The following is a 15,245-nucleotide window of genomic DNA, read 5'->3' on the forward strand; positions in this document are numbered from 1 at the left end:
AGTGGTAAAGTGTAAAAAGATTTAGCAGCTTGAGTAATTTACACCACTATTCTTTTGAGAAAGTAAATCTACAAGCCAGTTAAAAACATTTTGCACTGGAGGTTTCAGGCAACGTTATGCAGTTTGATAAGTACTTTGTGTGAAGCATACTGATGCACTAACCCCCTCCAAGAGAGTGAAGTTAAACTGCTTGCTTTCTTGCTGTGTTGGCATCAGTTAAAGAAGATTAATTCCAACTGAAACTGCTTTTTCACTTCAGAGCAAAGTGAATCTCGTACACTACATATTAAGAATTAAGGTGTACAAAGGAAGTTTAAAATTGTTGTAGAAGTAGTGCATAATCATGCTGGGAGTGTGGCTGCTTTGAGGTGTACAGGTGTAGTGATGCACAAAGCTCTATCTGATAGCTGGCTGCCAGAACTAGATTTTTTAATGGTGTTTTTGCCTTTTTAGATAGTTTTTCATGGAGTCATTTGACAGATAACATAATATGCCTTGCTGTGTGATTTATTAGGGACATGTGAGATTCAGTTTCGGTGAGTGAAACTGTGGCATTTTAAGACTTTAGGCTAAAAAAGCTAGCTAGCCTCAGCTGTTAACTTAGCAGTCTTGTCCAAATATTGTAACTCCTGGCTCCAAAAAAACAACATGGTGGCAGCCATAAAAGAGCGTGTAACACAAGCCGACCTACAGAAATACAAGTTAAAACTGACTTTTACAGGGTTTATAGGGGTACATGTGTTTGGATGGCTAATAAAAAAAAGTTCCCTATGCTTTGCCCCAGGTCCGAACCTTTCTTCAGTTCCCAAACTCAAACAACTCTTAGATCATTGAGAGTTAAAAATAGTCAAAATTCCTTCATGTTCAGTAAAATGATTAACGTGGCTGCTTTGCAATAAACGTTAACATTCAGACATGCATGAGAAAGAGGATTTACAAAGTCTAGCAAAAGTTGAAGTCAGCAGGAAGTTAGCCCGCTACGTGTCATCTAAAGACGAAATACCATGTTTTGACTGAGGAATTTCTAAAAAAGTAAAATGTGCAGCTCCGCTATCACTTTCAACATCAGTGTGGTCAGAAAATTAAACAGCAGAAATGTTTGCAGGGTTACTAATGTTGGGTAGCTGGTACACAATGGTGTGCTACCTAGTAGTTAGCTACACAGTTATGGTTTGGATAATATTATAACAGAATAATATTATTAACAGAATGAAAATAGAAGATGAATGCTAACTTTTTTTTATCCTCAATAAAAGTTTATTTGAGGCTCCCGAATGGCGAAAGACAAACGCAATCCTATCAGGGCAGGGAAAAAGAGGCTGAAAACAGCCAAACTTCAGTCAAGAGAGCACGTTCGATGATTCATCCACAACACAAAGTTAGTCATTATGTTACTGCGTGGTTTGGATTACTCCCTATGAAAAAATTTGGTGCCTTAGCTACCCATTCAATTCTTAGTTAACCTCAGAGTGATTCTTTTCTGAATCATTTTAATGTTTGGTGTCTGGCATATTGTGAGCCCATGGGCTGTAGTTACATAATATGGTTTTAAAAATTGAGCTTATAAATGCAATGCACATGAATGATGCTAACAAATAGTCAGAAAGATTGACAGTCACCATTGAATATTTTTACTGGCTTGTTTATACATATAAAAAACAGACAGCCTTAAAGAAGGAGTTTGGACCCAGAATGAGGGTCGATAAGTCATATGCTCAGTCATATGTCAGATTTCTAATCACAGATATACTGATAAAGCAGATGGTACTTATAAAAACATTTGTAAAATTCAAAGTCGCTTAGAAAGCCATGAATTGCTTTACCCTTTGCTGTAAAACTGTTGTACTCCTTTATGAATAAGCGAAACGAAGTGGCACATAGTAGAACACTGTCTTGTCAAAAACTTGAGAGAATGTCAAATACTTCTAGCCCTTCACTAATATTACTGAAAAATCTAAGTATATAATACCAGTGGGGCTGGATAAATCACTTAAAGGACATAGTAAATACAAAGAAAAGATTAAACACATGGCTACACTTTTTATGGGCAAAAGGCAGTTTGTTAAAAAGAAAAAAAAATCCCTTTGGTGCATTTCAAAAGAAGAGTAAAAACACTAGCAAGAAAGTAAAAACGCAAATAAGCAGTGATTCCTTGTTAAGTCTCCTTTTCAACTTGAACTTGATGAACAGGACAAATTTACCTTGTGAGTCACCAATTATGTATTGTGATAAAAGGGAGTGCAAAAAGCACACATCTTTGTCTATGCGCCCAAAACAGGAAATTGTGCTCACACACAACAATGGTTTACACAATCCATTTTTTCCCTCTGTGTGCTAATGTCATCTAGCAATTACACACATTACACAGAGCAGAGAATAATTTGAGCAATTCAAAGACCTTTTCATTTAGAAGAAGGCTGGCCACATAGAGAGGGTGTATAAAGAATGTTCACCCACACACATAGTTGGCCAGGTGCGACTTTCATGATGCTGTTTACATCACAGGTTTCCCAGTCGCCTTTGTCTCTTACTGTATCTCTGGGGGACTCATTGGAAATCCTCTCCTGGAAGCAAAAATCTTTACCTCATCAAGTGATTTATGTTTCACGTTGCCTGACACGCACACACCCCCAGCTCTGTTTGACATTTTACACAACTCAGATGTCAGTGATTGAGATTTGAAGGATGAACATAACAAAAGAACTAAAGTATTTCTTATATGATCATTATTATTTGTTGGGATATCTTAGTCTAAACCTTCAGCTTTCTTGATGTTGGCTAACAGAACTCTTTTTCAAGGAGAGCAATCCTTGCAATTACATTCTTGAGCTTATGTCCAATTATCTGGATGAGTAGTGTTGTATAGGTGTATGCCAATTCATGGGTTTCCAATATGCATTTATGTCTTTTTATAGTACTTACATTTCATTTCTAATCCTGAAGTCTGCAGCTATAACTGCCATTGCTGATGCATCTCTACCTTGCACTCCTTTCTTGTGTGGGGCCACCTGAGAAGTGTATAAATTCTGTGATTCCCAGTTGTGGCACCAGAGGCTAAGAGAGAAAAACGCTGAGCACCAAAGACCCAGCATGTACTGCGAGAGGGAAAGGGCACACAAAAACAAGTAATTACCAAGTGCATGCTGGGCCTGCTGTTTTAGTAGCATTCTGCATTTTTCTGTCTATCTAACAAGTGCTGTTTTAATGCATGTGCTTAATTTGGTTTAAGCCTCATGGCATGATGGAAAGGGGGAACATGGCTCAAGAGAAAAAAAAATCAGTGCCAGGGTGCAGAGTTAATGCAGGTTAACAAAAAATCACACTTCTAAATTTGAATTTTATTCTCAACTTGCACTACTCGTTTGGATCTTTTTTGTTTTTGAATCTTTTTTGAGCTCTTTTGATATTTGTTTAGAGTGCTAAGAGTGTTCACCTTTTGCCCGGCTGTCATCATACAGGTGGTCAGAAGTTTACATATGCTCATAATGGGCAACAATGTCATTATAATTTTTAGGCTTTTAGTGATTTCTTTGAACTGTTCTTTTGCTAGGGTGGAAAGATAGTTAATGATGATTGTCTTTTCATAAGTGCTGCTGAGGAGTCTACAAGGTCCCTTAATTTGACAAGGACAAGACCTATTAACTTCATGTTAGTAATCATGATTGATGGATCTAGAGATTTCAGACCTACCATTTATTAGCTCAAACATCAAAAGACATGAATGCTTTAAAAGTATCAACATCAGCTTCTCTCTGACAGCATGGTGGGAGTTTCTAAAAATAACGGAGTCTTCATTAATCCCATGTAAACGTACACCTATCTGGAATAACCCTGACATATTACAAAACAATAATATGATTAATTTCCCAGAATGGAGTTGTAAAGGAATTAAATACTTAGAACATGTCACGGTTTGGGGCAGCGGCCGTGTGAAGAGTGGAAGGAGGACTCAAATGCAGCACTTATTCAGATGTGAAGGGTGATTTATTAACAATACCAGACATAAAGTGGAGATGGCAAACAGAACTAAGGACGAACTAAACTGGGAGAAACTACACAAAGGAGTGGCAAACCTGAACATGAAGGGAGAACAGCAGGGAGAGCACGCAGGGGATTTCACAAGGTATGAATACAGACGACGCGACGAGGAACAGAGGCAAACACACACTATAAGTACACAGAGAGACACTGGGAAATCACACACAGGTGGGAGACACAGCTGGACCTGATTAACCTGACGAGACAGGGGAACACTAACACCAGGGACCAATAGAGGGAGCACAAACCCAAAACCCAGTATCTAAAATCCCAAAACACAAACCATCCCAAAACAGCCCAAGAATAATAAAGAGAATAATAACAATAAGGAACACAAACACAAAGTCACTGAGTCATGGCCGCAGGACCATGACAGAACATATATTAGAGGGAACAGAATTTATTCCATTTGACAGACTAGTTGCACAATATGGGATCAACAAGAAAAGATTTTTAGAATATCAACAAATTAAATCCATAGTAAAAAAGAAATTTAACCTCAGTCAAGTTGAATTACAAACACCACCAAGTGCGGCACATTTCCTTACTCTTAAATCCCCCAAATTATTATCTAAAATATACAGAACACTTTCTAAATTAGATGAATCAATATCCCTTCCTATTGCAAAGTGGGAAGCAGATTTATCAGTCAGCTTAGACCAAAACTTCTGGTCTCAGATTTGCTTAAAAACCTTTAAATTGATTAAAAATCCCAGTCTGCAATTAATACAATACAAAATACTACATAGAGTGCACTATACAGGTCATCGGATGTTCAAGATGGGCTTTACATCTTCCAACAACTGCTCACACTGTCAAGGCAATACACCAGACAATTACATTCACGCTCTTTGGTTCTGTCCACCAGTGCAGAAGTTTTGGCGCGAGATATGTGAAGACTTATCAAAGTGTCTGAAATGTAACATTCCAACTTCCCCCTTAGTGTGTTTGTTGGGCAACTTAGATAATGTCACTTCAGAAAAGAATATCGCCCATATGGTTTTCACTGCCCTATGCATAGCCAAGAAAACTGTCCTCATGAACTGGAAAAATAAAAACAATCTTAATTCTAACCAATATAGAAATTATCTATTAGATTACATTAGTCTTGATAGAGCCTCTGCCACCACATCAGATCAATTGCTCTGGGCTCCTTTGATCAGCTCCATCACCTAGTGGGGGTGGGGGGTCATAGTTTGGTCCCGCCTTCACTGTTGTGACTGGTGTGGGGGTAGGGACAGGCTTAGGGCGTCGGGGGGTTCCCCGGAGGCATCTTCCTTGGGGGGCTCAACCCGGGGTAGCGGTCATGTCCGGGTGGGGGCTCTTTTGGCTCTCGGGTGACTGTTTCCTCGTGGCTGCGTGCAGCGGGGCTAGGGGAGGGTCTGTGCTGACGGACGTGGGTTACTGACCTGGTAGCCTGTCTGCCCCTGGGTGGGTCCGGGATGGGCATGAGGTTCTGGGGGCGCTCCGTCTCTGGGCTGGGGCCCTGGCCGGGCCTCGGGGCCTTGGGTCCTGGTTTGTGTGTTGCCAGGGTTGTGGGCGGGTGGGTGCATGGGGGCCCATCCCTGGCGCAGGGTGCCGCTGGTGCGTCGAGCCGCCTGGGGGGCTCTTCAACTGGTGGGGGAGATTGTCACATCTTGCAGGAGCTTTCCTCCCCTCAGGAACTCTCTGCAGGAGGGGGAGATACAGGAGAGGTGGAGGAAGATCTCAGCCTGGGCGTCTATTGTCTCATGTAGGCTGGAAGATGAATGGATGGTGGGGTGGGTGCAGTTTTCTCTGTGGTGGGGTTGGGTGGACTGTCCCGGCTCTGTGGGGCCGGGCGGCGCTGCTGCACTGGGCCCCGGTCTGGATGGGCCTGGGCCCCCTTTCCCTGGCGGGTCGCGGAGTATGGGAGTGCCTACTGGGGTCAGCGGGGGAGCTGGCCCCAGGGAGGGGTCACCTGCCCCTCCCTTCCTTCCCTCCCCATCTCCAGCTGCCTCCCTCTTCCCGCTCCACCACACCCACCCACACATGCAGGGCCTTGGAGTAGGGGTATGTCACCAGGGTGCAGAGGAGGCTACCCCCCCCCCCCCCCCCCCCCCCGTCCCCTTCTGGCTGCCTCTGCCTCAATTTTATCCCACAACTTAGACATTCACATTACTCACACTCTCATTACACATACATATAGGATCTTGGGGGTGGGCACGATACACAGAGTCCAAATTACCATCAGGGTGTATACCTCACCCCTGGCATCGTTGCCCACCTCTCAATTTTGAATACATGTAGACATTGAGGGCTAACAGGAGGGACTATGCGCTTACCTGCTGCTCTCTGGCAGGTAGCTCCATGTCCTCCTGGGTTTTAATTGCACCTTAGAACACACATGCATCAACACTACAATGAGCGGGTGGAGGGAGGTTTGGAGTCTTCTCTCACCCCCGTTCTCTGCGGCCTGCTGGAGCGGGGGGGCTAGGAGGAGTTGGCCGTCCAACTGCGGTGTGGAGTGTGGGGCCTCCCTGCTGCTGCGGAGTCGGGGCGGTCTGCCTCCCCCCACCGCAGGGAAAAGGGTAACACCACCTGGGTCTGGGTGCAGTTCCCCCCTCCAGGGGCAAGGGTACCTAGACCCGGTTTGTAGAGTACGCTTGGTGAGTGTGATCGTGTGTACAGCGTCTCTTTATGTCTGTCTCCATGTTGGTTGAGTGTGGAGTAAGTGCATATGAGAGCATGAGGGTGGGAATGGATGTTTGTGTCTGTGTGTGCCTGTATGTCTGTGTCTATATGTCAGGTTGGGTATCAGACGCCACCTCTCTGGGGACATCTCAGGCCCTCCAAGGTTTGGAGGCCTATCTCCACCCACCACTTCCCCTGCCAGTGGCGGACTCCCTCAGGTGTCGGTGCGTTGGTGGTTCTTTGTGTCTGGGGGTGGGCGTCCGGGTACACACCGGCTCACTCCTTGGCGGCCGCTTATCGGGGCCTGGAGCCTGGGGCTCGCTCGGGCCACTTCGGAGGTGGGGTGCCCTCGGCCTCTCGGCCTGGGGCTCGGTCACTCAGGCACAGCTGGCTGCCGGCGGAGCTTACGGGCGCGTCACTGCAACTCCCCCTGGCTTCTGCTCCGCGGCTGCTGAGTGAGCCCTCATCTGGGACTCTCCTCAGCTCTTACTGGGACAGTGGCGCGGCTGCCCCTCTGTTGGTCTTCCTTGGTCTCTTGTGTTCTGGGGACCTCTGGATGTCTGGAGTTTTGATCTCCTCCATACCTGCTTCACACCCTGGAGGACGGGGCTGTGGCTCCCCCACACCCTCTAGCAGATCATTACATGGAGAAACCTTTGGAATGCAAGCATCCTGATGCACACAGGTATGCACACAGGTGTACACACGGGTATTCACAGACGCGGACTACAGCTTTCTTGGCTGCTGCCTCAAAGCACATTGTACGCTGTCTATCTTGCGTGCTGCACAATATCGTTTATTATTTAGTATCTACTGATATCTATTGCTAGCTAGTTTATTGTGATGGTGCCGTTTTTTTTATTATGTTGCTCTTTGTTGTTTGCTTTCTCTTCAGTTTTTTTTCTCCATACAGGTGACCCAGGTGTTTTGTTTTTTTTGTTTGTTTTTCTTTCTTTCTTCTCCCCCTTCTCACCGTCTCTTCTCCCCTTTGGTTTTCTTTCTCTCCCTCTCTTTCTTTCACTCTCTCTCCCTGTCCTATCCCCCAGTCATGTCTGTCCCGTTTGTAGCAACTCAAAATAAAATAAATTCATAATTATAATAAAGGTCAATCAAATGGACCAATATGGCAAGGCCATGATTGTCCACTTGGTAAAATAAATCCGCTTGGCATCTTTCTTGGCCTTAAGACAACAATTCTGATGGCTAAAGATCCAAACGGGACACAAAAAAAAAAAAAAAAAAAAAAAAGTAATCATGATTGACTACAGATGGTAGTTTCTCTTTGCCAGTATAAAAAAGGAATTGATTTGACATCCCTCATTGGATTGATTGATACTCAGAACAATGGAAAAGTCCAAGGAACTCGGTGAAGATCTAATATAGACATTTTCAGATGCAGATTCAAGATCATCAGTTCAAGCAATTGCATGAAATTACAAAATATTTGGATGTAAAACCACTTTTCCAACATCTGGAAGATCCAAGCTGTCCCCCACACTTTGCCAGATGACATCTAAAATAGCCTGAGCAGTCCTCAGAGAAAAAACCCAAACAGTTCTTTGGACAAATGAAGCCAAGATTAAATTGTAATTTGTAACTTGAATGAGGGGAAGAGAAAAGTATAGAGACAGGAAAGAACAGCTGATAGACATTATGTAACATTGTGGGAGATAGTGTTAGGAACTGATAAGAATTTAGCGTTTCCAGTGCAGTTTGTACTTGAAGAACACATTCTCATCCTTTTGTGGAATAAAAATAAAAGTGTCTATATCCACACTGTAGAGTGTCCCCCTACTTTCCTCTTCTGACACACAACAACTGAAATTCACTGATTGTACCATAAAAGCAAATGTAACCAATAAGTGGGTTCAATAGGCAAGCAGACGAAGAATTCCAAGGAACGGGATGGGGACCTGTTCTCTACAAGAATCAGTTCTCAATTCTCACCCCTAGTTGGTATTTTTTGGCATGGTTATGCATGGCTGCCAGTGGAACTGGGCTGCAAGTGTTTACTGATGATGTTCCTGCTGATAAAAGTAGCAGGATGAACTATGAAATGTACACAGCTACACTCAGATTGAGCCAAATGCTACAAAACTGATTGCCAGGCACTTCACAGTGCAAACGGACAATAGATTTGAGAAACTGCAAAAGCATAAGGCACAAAATATGATTATATTTTATTTAATGACCAACTCGGTCACCTGGTCTCAACCCAGCAGAGCGCGATCTTCAGTTACTGAAGGCATTGACCGCAAATTATTTTCTTTCATGTATTAAAAGCAAGTCTTATATTTAAAATAATGGTAGAATGTTTGAATACTTTTAGGAATATATTCAACAAAAAAATGTGTAATGTCAAATGAATTAATGCAATACTTTCATTAGACTGCACTTCAGTCACATCTTGATTGTTTAATTTAAAATCCACTCTAAGGGTGCACAAGGCTAGCTACAAAAACTCTTATTGTCCAAATAGTTAGGACCTGGCTTTATGCATCATTGAAGCAACTTTTGCTCTCTCTGGACTGAAGAGTAGAAGCTGATTCAAAGCACGATTCACTCAGTTGTTCATTATTCTTCTCTGAAGGGCTTTAAGCTCAGAAGTCAGCCCATATGGAAAAGAAATAGTAAAAACTTATATGTGATTACTCATGAAAGTGGCTACTTTCATGAGTAAATCATATAAGGATTACATGATTTACTCATGAAAGTGGCCACTTTCTCATTACTTTCATATATTGTTTTAGTAAGTATCCAAAACATACAAGTTTCATTATATAATTTTTCAAGGGATCTTATATCTGTTTTCACTCGTATATGCTTTTCATACAAGTTTCACACAAGACAGATAAAAAACTTAATAAGATTTATATATATCTTTTCCATATGGGAGGCTAAATTGCGGAGCGCTATTATTAACCCTGGAAATTTCCTCACCCTGTATGAAGATGTATAAATATGAATAAGAGCTCATTTAAAGTTACAATAATGTTGGATCAGTTTCTGCTTTGTTGGAGCTTGATTGAGTATTTTTCATCTACAATACCAGAGATGTTTTATCATTTTACAAGAATAGTCATGATGTTGCTCTTTGTTTTTCTAGTTATACTGTAGCTTTGTAAGGGGAAAAAGTACCAATAGCAGTTTCATAAAGAAAGGCTGTGACCTGAAAAAGTATATTGTTGTTGTCTTCTCTGGACTGTTAAGGCTCCACTATGAGACAGAGCACTATGTGGAAGATTTACTGGATTCTAATTCTGGTGTCATATCCCTTTCATCTATTTGTGGTGTTTATGCCCTACATCTTCATTATTCTGTCATACGCAGTAAAAAAAAAACACACACACACAAGGGGGAGGTTTATAGATTCGTTCAGGGATTTTATGTTACCCCTACTAAACCTGTACAATACAAAATTATTGTCCCCGCATCTAAATATAGAGATGCTGTTAGTCACTCTCTTTTCAATGTCTTTTCAATGATCCCATTTTATTTTATTGGTTCTTTGCTCATCTTTCTGCCCGTCACTCACGTTGTATTTTTGTTTCGTTACACACATCATCTGGAATTTCCCGAGCTCTCGCTCCAAATGGTGAACATATAAACCTTGGTATTATTTAATCAAGAGTTATCTCATTAGAAATGTATATCCAATGTCATTCATAAATGACTTTAAAAACAGAAACCACTGACCAATGTTTGCGACATAGGACCACAAATGAGTATATTATATTAAAATCAATAGAATTAAAATCACAACACAAAAAAAAGCATAACATTTAAAAAAAAAAAAAAATTAACAACTTAAACTGTGTCAAAAGCCAAGCAGAAGAAGTGGGTCTGAAGAGGCCTTTCTGTGTATATGTCTAATGAAATTGAATTCCACACTTTGGCCTAATTATTTGGTAAGAAAACAGTGTCATAGCATTTAATGGTTATGGTTACAAAAGGGTTTCTGTAATGCACATTTTCTGGGAGCTGTTTATTGTAGCTAATACCCAGAAATCTTCAACAGAAATTACTTGATGACCAGATATCGTCATCAGCGATGTGACAAAGGTGTGACAAAGGAGTGGTTCACTACGGTTTTTCCAAATGGCTTCATAAAGGGTCATAGAGACTATCTGATGTCATCATATTTATTGGCCAGAGACAATGAAAATGTAGGCCACCATGCCACGTGCCACAGTTTAATCATGTCATTAATGTTACAGTGTTGAGGCAGAACAAAAGCTGAATAGTTGTGGCCTATATTAATACAGTTAGGGTGTAACTTTGCTATCATGACCTATTTGTGAAACAGATTATGTGGATTGGTGACCAACAATGGTTAGTGTCTACACTTCATCATATTACTTTTATCCATTTCAAACACTCCAATGGAAAAGTTTTTTTTAAATACATTATCATCATACAGTATCATTTGTGTTAACCCACACACCTGTTGCAGGATATTGCAAGGATAGAGTTCCAAACTAGCTCTTACTGTGTTAGCCAGGGCATTATGCCCTCACATTATCTGGCACGGAGAGCGACAAAGTGTCAAAGACATGCTTGAAGCAGTATTGAGGAACACAAGTAAGAGTGTCCATGTGCAGTGTTTGTGAACTGCTGATCAAAGCAGAGAAGACTAGAAGGTTTCTTGTATAACACGTCTCTTAGTAGCCAGTTGGTAAGAGTAGATATGTGCAATAACAAGATATATCCTCTTCCTCTTTGTTACAGTTAGCGTGGTTGTGATGTAACCAGTGTATTCTCTGCCAGCACATTGGAGTAGTCTGCTTCATCAGTGACTTTTTCTATTTCAACAGTTTGAGTAGAAAATAACATTATCAAGCATTGCTCACGTGCAGAGATTGCATCCAAGATGCACCAGATCTAGTACACCTTTTTTTTTCTTTGAGTGTTTAAGTAAAAAAAGAGAAATGAAGTAGGGCAATTCTTCTTATTATTGATAGGCACCATACCTGTAGAGTTAGTGCTGACTCACAGTTTTAGGAAATGTAAATGGCTGTCATTAATCATCACCACTCATATATCTGTAAGCTGAAAGAAAAGGAAGTTGACCTTTTAGAATGCCCTTTTGCTCTATGTGTGGCTCAGTAGTCAACAGATAAGTAAAATAAAGCCACCAGTTTTTGAAAAATGTGAGCTGCTGTAACAGTTCCAGATTTTACAGCCTAATGCCCAAAAATGTTGGCCATGTAACAGTTGTGCGTGGGATGGAGAGCAGAATATTCTCTGCACTTTCTTTCTGAATTCTCCAGAAAGAAAAAGCAATGCTGATGGCTGCCAGGAGCCTGTAGGACTCTGGCTCTGGTGCAGAGTGTAGGTTTCAATTTTTTTTTTACTTTTGTTGTGCCAATAAAAGTATAACTGCTGAGCTTCAAAAAAATATAGAGAAAACAAGGGTTAAAACTGCATTTTCTCTTATTGTGACAGCCTTCAGCAGGGGTTAGCAAATGAGCTGTTTGTTTTGTTTTAATTCTAATGATGAAGGCTCTCAAATTACCTGTTGAGCACAGCAGTGAATGGGTTTCCTTTATGATGCTATTTTTTGCAGCTGTCTTCTGTCGTTGTTGTGTGCTGGTCATTCTGCCTTTAGTTTGACCTTTATCAAACGCATGCTCAATTGGGCTTAGATCGGTCATCTCAAAAATTGCACACTCAGTATGACGTGTATAGAAGTACACGTCACCAAAACTGACTCCGCCACTGGAAGCCATGCATGCCCGTGCATCTCATTGCCTCCAGTGACGTTTACATGTATTGTAGTGTGCTTCAGACATTACAATCAAGCAATGGTAGATATTTGTATATTCATCTGATGTTTTTTAATTTAAATTTTAAAAAAGGTCAGCGTCAGTGGACCGTTACAACACAAATAAAGCTAGATAAATGCAAAGAGAAAACTGTAATTATAAGAGCTCCAAAATGCAACAAAACAAAACAAACAAACACAAAAATCGTCATCATTGCGTTACAGTCTCAGATGTTTGTTGTTTCCAGTTAAAGGTTCCAGTTTTCCCTTAGATGTGGAATATGAGTTCTGAAAACAGCCATCAGACCCAAATATTCGATTTTTAGTTGTAACATCCACATAAACTCACTTACATCCTATGTTTTTATCCCTTCCTTTGCATGATTCTCCCGTCACCTCTCCTACAGACATGTTTGACCAGCTGGTGAGTTAGACAGAGGATTATATATAAGAAACATTCGAGACACACAGAAACCGAAATTTAGCGAGGGCCACACTCATACCAGTGCCTCAATGTCATTTACATAGAAAAAAGCCCTTTCTCTAATCATTTAGATCACTGGCTCTTGGTAAGCTGACTTTAATGACGACATAAAACAAGCTTAAGTAAACCTAATAATATTGGGAAAATAACAATTAGGTATTAATTTTCCAGCCCTTATTTTGAGTGGCAAATGTGAAAGCCACTTTACCATACATACACAGAATAAGGCTCCTAATTACAATGACGAGCAAAACCATGGGACATGCCATTGTCAAGATGTTATAAATTAGAGTGTGTGACACATATAATATGCCAGCTCATTCCAAGTAATCACTGCTCTGTTATCCATCTTGTAACCTTGATTAGTTTACTGACATAATTATGAATTGTAGGTCAGACGTGAGCATACATAAATCATCCGACCACTTGTGAATGGTCATTTCCATATTTTCCATGATCCTGACTTCTCTATGGGGTTTATGAATAAAGGCAAAAATTAGTTTGTACACCGCCTGCCGAGAAACCCAGCAGAGGACAGCTGACTTTAACAAGGTCTCTTTTTAAACAAGGATGATGAAGAAAACGGAACAAATAAAGTTCTAGTTCTTTGAATGTGGTTCCTGAAAATAACACATGTGCAAGTATGCACATATTTAATAAGCAAGCAGTAATAACACACACAAACAAACAGCAGTAGTGGAAGCAGATTTTTTGAAAGAGGCTTTAAAGTCTCCAAAGCAATTGGACCTGTTACCTGGCAACAGCACACTGCTAGAAATATACTTTCTTTCTTTTTGATTAACAGCCAGCTCGGAGGTACTAAGGAACTGAGATGGTGCAAACAAAAACCCGGAGTTGGCTCCTTAGCAGTGCAGAAAAGTACTTTCTAGAAAGTCCAGGAATAGTTACTGTGCATTATGCATCAGGGAGCTCATGTTAGCGAGGCTATGAAGCAGATCTTTCACTGTCACTTCATTATTCCAAGAAATCCCACACAAAAATGTGCATGCATTGAAAAGGAAAATTAATTGCTAGGAAAATAAGTGTTTTTCATTCATTATTAATTAGCGGGAAAAGTTGCTTTAACTGGAAATTTGTAAATTCTTTTCTTACAAAGTCTCTATTTAAGAAATATTCACCAGACAAATTGGTTTATTTTATTTATTAGCTTATCTGTGTATTTGCTCATTACACTGTAAACATATTCATATGTCTTTATTTTAATTTACACACCGTTTGTTGTCTTCACAACAATATTTTCTATTTTCCATGTAGGCTTTTTATACAAGAAATACATTTTCAATTGCTCAATCCAGTCATTTCTAAAATCTGATTAATTCAAAGTGCTGCTTTAATGGTAAAAGTGAAGAATAATCTGTGATTGAATTGCCATAATCTGCCACAAAGGGTTCTGCTGCTCTCCAGTGGCCTCTTCAATCCACTGCACTTTCACTGTTTAAGCCATCTTGTGTGATGAATCGATTAGTTTACTCCTACTGATGACAGACTGAACCACAGCCATTACTTAATGGACCAGTATTGATGTACAGAGATTGCTAGTGGTGACAGTTATACAAATTCTCAGTCTTCTTGTATCACAGCGACTCATCACAGTTAAGAGCAGACAGGTTAGTTGGAGGTGATCTGTGGCATGCTGGTGGAGCGCAGTGTAAACCCCTGACTGCAAACAGGAGAATAGTAAAAAATAAAAATAAAATGGGAAGCAAAGACAAGGAACTGAACAAGGATGTGAGAATTGTTTGCACTGAGGATGATGCCTTCACTGGATGCCCTTCAAGTATTATTTTTGATCTGGGGATATTTTATGCAAATATTTATTTTTTCTTTACTGCTAAGGCATTTTAGCTTTTCCTTTCTTTATATTCCTCAGTTTGTCATTTAAAGTGAAGCTAACTTAACATACATACAGTTTCAAAAACCACTGGTTAAACACTTTTGTTAAATAATAGCCAAGTGATGACTAATCAATTAAATGCTAACAGAATTATGCTAGAATATAGTTCGAGTGTTTTTCAGTTTCATAATTTAATACTTCACAATATTCTTGTCAAACAAAGAAATGCAGATCTCAGTTTTAAATAGATTTCATACATTATTGTATGTAAACAACAGTTAACAGGAGGTATGGCCTCCTCTGGGGATGACTTAAGTAGTCAACTGTCTGTGCATGGACTGCAAAATTGTGATTTGAAACAAAAAAGTGAAAAATGTATTTCACAAAATAAAAAGTTTTTTTCAATGTCCCCCATAGTAACCATGACAATTTCAGTTCCTTCTGTTCTGATT

The sequence above is a fragment of the Rhamphochromis sp. 'chilingali' genome (genome assembly GCF_963969265.1).
Source record: "Rhamphochromis sp. 'chilingali' genome assembly, chromosome: 7".
Classification (NCBI taxonomy): Eukaryota; Metazoa; Chordata; class Actinopteri; order Cichliformes; family Cichlidae; genus Rhamphochromis; species Rhamphochromis sp. 'chilingali'.